The sequence below is a fragment of the Ostrea edulis genome, chromosome 10 (genome assembly GCF_947568905.1).
Source record: "Ostrea edulis chromosome 10, xbOstEdul1.1, whole genome shotgun sequence".
Taxonomy (NCBI): domain Eukaryota; kingdom Metazoa; phylum Mollusca; class Bivalvia; order Ostreida; family Ostreidae; genus Ostrea; species Ostrea edulis.
In genome coordinates this window covers 13043462-13048790 of record NC_079173.1, presented here as the reverse complement: position 1 = coordinate 13048790, position 5329 = coordinate 13043462, and the positions used below count along the sequence as shown (strand labels likewise).

Below are 5329 nucleotides of genomic sequence, written 5' to 3'. Positions count from 1 at the left end.
TGAAACGTTTACACTATTTGTCACTAGTCCGGATCATTTTAACTTTTTTCTTCATCTTGATATTTCGAAAGACAATGGTAAGTGACTATTAAAAAAATAACAATATATTTGTTCAATGATTTTTTAATTTGAAATACGAGGGGTTTTATGTCTTGTGTTCATAATTCACATACTGTATACGTATATAAAATAGAACACGATTTAATCAGAAGAACTTGCATATTTAATTCAAAGTATGAATTCCTTTTTAAAAACTTCTTTCAACAGACATCTACTATGCACCTATTGGCAGCCCTATCGTTCCTGCTTCTTTTGGTTTCCGTAACTTTGGGTCAATGGATTGCCGGACCACCGGGCTGTAAGAATTTAATTCAATTATCAGTCAATTAAATATATCACCATGAGTCATTGATACGGAAGGGTATGAACAACAACAACAAACAACAACAAAATTATTTATTCTCACTGTGAAAATAAATACAACATGTGTATTGTAGAGAAATAATTCGTAATATATGATACAGTATTGCACCACGAAGCCTTACGCCAGCATACTTCATGAAGTGCGTGATGAAAAAAAATATGCCGTTGTGAAACTTTGCAGTTCATACCCTGATGTATTTTCAAAATTAAGTTTATTTTTTATATTTACATTCTTACATTCTTTCGGAATTTTCTATCGTTGATATATAAATGTACTACATCTACCAAGGTTCATACACTCATTGTTCACATCCATGAAGATGTGGCAATCATTGCCAATGATAAAGATATAAAAGACCAAAAAATAAATAAATAAATGAAAAATTAGAAATGTAAATGTTACAATCTAGTTCATGTATATGTCAGCTCGTGTGTCATGGATACCGAAGAGGAAACAAATTCCCGCCTTTTTTCGGTATCCATGGTGTGCATTTTCTGCTGCGTGTAACTCGACTGGACTGTAGTGTAAATATACAGTGTACTCGTGAAACATGAATATACCGATGAGTTCCGAAATGTTCTTCGGTATCAATGATTCATGGTATGAAATTGAATTTGACTGACTTGCATCAACGGGTCATTACACCCTAATTTTTAGTATACCAACTTGATGTGTCAAGATTTATTGAGCTAGAAAACCAACACGAGGTGTAATTTTATTTTATGCTAATTAAAATTGGACAAGGGGATGACATGTATTTGGACGTGTCAATTTCCTATGAAATTTACTTTTCAATGAACCGCGGAATATTTAGTAAAAATTCCTCGACTGAAAACTGCATGTACAATCATCACCCAATTTAAAAAAAAAGATAATTATGCTACAATAAAAATAATGTCAATATACTTTGATTTGTAATATATTTTCAAGGAAAGTATCTTTTGAGTGGTATACAGCCCCAGTTACATAAAAACATCAAAATCTAGTTCGTGTAGCAACAAATAAAATTATCTGTTTTCTTTTTTTACCTCTATACTCAATTTTTATTGAATCGCAGGGAGTTCCATAATGTGTGAACTTTCCCATTTTAGCAAAGGTGTTTTTTTAATAATTTTTTTTATTTACAAAATTTTCACTTCTTACATACACTTCACATTGGAGAGTCTTTAACTTTCAGTTGAAATAAATACTTGTTAGTAGGGAGTATTCTATGGAGTATCTGAAATTGCAGCCGATGCAATTTTGACTCTTGTGTAGCTTTGAAGGAAAGTTCAAAATTTTATTCCAATTACTTTCAATAAAATTGTACTCAATTGTAGCAAAGGTTTTTAAAGATGAATTTTGAAAAATAATAATCCTCTTGAAAAATATGCATAAATTTTAATTAAGATAAATCCAGGTTTAATTTTAGCTCAAAACAAAATTTTTTGTCAAGATGTGTTTAGAGCAACAGTTGAAAATTCTCATACCTGATAAAAGTGATTATTTAATTCAATAACATATGATCCGCACCTGATTATATATCTGTTCTGTTATTCGGGATGTCAGGATGCATCTAAAGCTTTGTTTCTTTGCAAAACCCTATACACGTTGTGAATGACAGTAATTATCGAAATCACCCGGTGAGCTACTGCTCAAGTACATAAAAATACCAGTGTAAAGTCTATTGGGCTGATTTATAATATCGTGGGTTGTCTGATCTATTTTTGGACAGATTATTTTGGGGATTCACCAGATTCGCCAGACACACCTGATTTTGTGTTCGCTGGACCACGCCCCTTCCCGGGACCATTTCTGTACAGAGGACCTATCGTCTACGGATAAACAAAATGTGCAGACTTAATGATTCATTGAATAAAGCCTTGAAATTCACGACTTTGCAATTCTGTTAACTCAATGTTCTATAACGACTGTTGAACAAATCTACGGAAAAGTGAACATAACGAACAATAATCAATTTAATAAATCTTCTAAAGAATAGGGCTAACACGGATCCTGGACACAGCAAAGTTGGGATCAAATGCCCAAGAGAAGTAAGGATATCCTGTTGGCCGGACACAACCGTCATGAACTAAATCTTGCTCAGATAAACGGAACAATCCGTAGTCAAAATCAATGGGCCAATTTCAGTTGTCCAAGATCGGCGCACGCTGAATTGCGCCGGTCATAAAACCGCCGTAAAGGGACGCAGAGATAAATAAAACATACTAGCGAAAAAATATGGCGGAACACATTGCCATAGTTCTTGTCACTTTATAATATATCAAAATCATCCAAATCCTTGACATAACTCACGGAAATTCCATGAAAGAATAAATACATGTACAATAGATACATGTACATACAAAATAAACGTGGATTCTGTTTTAATTCAATGAAATAATTAATCCGATCATTCACAATTTTTATGCATCTTTTGACATTATTTAAGGAGTATTAGCTGTCGATTTGTCATCAACAATTGAATGCAATGAAAATATTGTCCCCATCTGATTAATTTCAGTAATAAAATTATATCCCCTTCTTAACAATGTATGCTTTGTAATAATGCTATTTCACTCAAATATCATACATTCAAAATATACATAGCCACGTTTAGCTGAAATATCGAACTATCAATGAAAAACCTATAAATGTCAGAATTGGATAAATTCTTATATAAAACATGATTTTAAGAATGAGTTGCATATGAATAAACAATTTTTTGTCATTTGCAGCATATCAACTGAATGAAATTGAAACAAACACAAAATATTGACTATCATTATAATGACTACAAATAAATCAAACTGATATTGACTTTTATCAACACCCTGGTACACTCACAAAATCCCACATGATCGGAAAGATGACAAAAATGAAAGTAACGAACACGGTTAATCTCATAATTCCTATAAACAGTGCAGAGAGTTGAGCAAACACGGATCTCTGGAAATACCAGAGATGGGATAAGGTGTTTAACAGGAGTAAGCATCCCCGATGGCTGATCACACCTGCGGTGAGACCTTTAACTCGATAAAGTAAACGGAGTGATCCGTAGTCAAAATTGATTGACTTAAACGCTGGCATAGTAGGAGTAGCTATCCCAGAGTAGATGCATTTCTGAATAGTTGAAGTAGCAATAAAGAGAAAGGAACTTTAAGATAGCTCACTACACCATTAAAGCTTAAACTCTGTATGACAACACGTCACAAGATGGCGATTTAAATGTTCTGTGAAATTATTTGCATGGAACAATCTGTTTGTCTATCGTAGCTCAGTGGTTAAAACATTGGGCTGGTGAAAAAGATAAAAAACAAAACAAAAACAAAAAACTTGGCTTGGTGAACAGCAGATCTCGAGTTCAAATCCTCCAGAGTCTTTTATTCATATGTGTTGAAATATACTTTTTTGAAAATCATGTTTTTATCCAAATTTGTATATTTTTTGCCTTTTTTGGCATATACACGTATACTTATTGTAGATCATCATATCTTTTATAATTAAATCGATTTGTATTGATTTGAGAAACTATTTCTGGGTGTAGTGAACCACCTTAACTAGATTGGAAATGAAACAAATCTGCTGCAATTTTCGTTTTAATTGCATAAACGTGCATGCCAAATTTCAAGCTATAACAGGTTCTTAAAATAACAAAGATATACGTCATCGTTCTCTCGGTTTCTCTTGTTTAATTTTACTAGGACATTTACCGGTCCAGGTCACGGAGTCGTTTGTGGAAGATTTCGGACATGTCAATTAAAATTTCACAACAATTATACGCTACTTACTTCCTCATACTTTAATAATGTTCTTCGTGTAGACTTTACATGACTTATTTTTTAACCTCAGCAGCATTAACTGTTGTCAAGATCTGCCATTTCAATGAAAGCACTAAATACCCAATATACTTGAAATCTTATATACTTAAAAATTATCAAAACATTATTCTTGTAATGTTGCACCTGGAGAAGGAAATTGAACATTATTTTATGGCTTTCTTATTTTTTTGTTTTTGTTTATTTTATTTCATTTACATATGTAGATTATTTTGATCCTTCTCTGTAGTTTTAGGTATTTCGGCTCTTTAGTGCGTTTCTAAAAATGGCAGTTTGAGTCAGGAGTTGATGTTTTGTAAAATATGGCGAACATAAAGAACTTTATTAAAGTATGAGGAAGTAAGTGGCATAAAATTGTTGTGAAACTTTAAATGACAGCTCCGAAATCGTCTACACTACTCTGCTGTCAAAGGCGAAAAACGACTCCTTGAACTGAACCAGTAAATGTCCTAGTAAAAATAAACAAGTGAAACCGAGAGAACGGTGACGTATGTCTTTGTTATTTTAAGAACCTGTGGTTTAAAATTGGGCATGCAAGTTTTTAAAACACTAATCTATGCAAGGAAAACGACAAATTACGCATAGCGTACCTAGTTTAAGATATTTTAAAGGCATTTCAAGCCAGTGGGTATTTTTTTTTATCTGGGTCAGAGTTAGATCTCTTGCAATATTTATGAAATCACAGAGTTCGGACCCAAAATGGGTTTAGCCCCCTTGTGAATAAGTCAATACCATTTTAGTGGTATAATGTCAATAGAATTTTCTTTTAAGAACAATTTCCGAAACACTAAATTGCAGGCAGAAGAAATAGTGATACCTGTACATGTAACAAAAGAGTCTACATGTATATCTTTATGGCCATTTCACGATATCATCTCCATAAATTGTTAAGAATTTCAAACTTCGCAAAATGACGACGTCAGAACGACAGAGCTTAGGGATTTCATTTGAAAATGTCGTTCTTTGGCTCGAACCGCATTAAAAAAATTATGGACTGTTAAAATCTCATCATACTTATATTTTCGTATAAGAAGTAGTCTCCCTCTTATTTGAAGACAATATTTGGCCGATGCGTTTTCGAAAATAG

The 5329-nt window shown here is 32.8% G+C and overlaps 1 long non-coding RNA gene across 1 annotated transcript; it reads left to right on the top strand.

Moving 5' to 3' along the window:
• The first annotated feature begins 263 nt into the window (after window positions 1-263).
• Window positions 264-2295, top strand: LOC130050961 (uncharacterized). The gene is made up of 2 exons (XR_008799345.1): window positions 264-358; window positions 2139-2295. It is a non-coding gene; the product is annotated as an uncharacterized LOC130050961 (long non-coding RNA).
• The last annotated feature ends 3034 nt before the right edge of the window (window positions 2296-5329 follow it).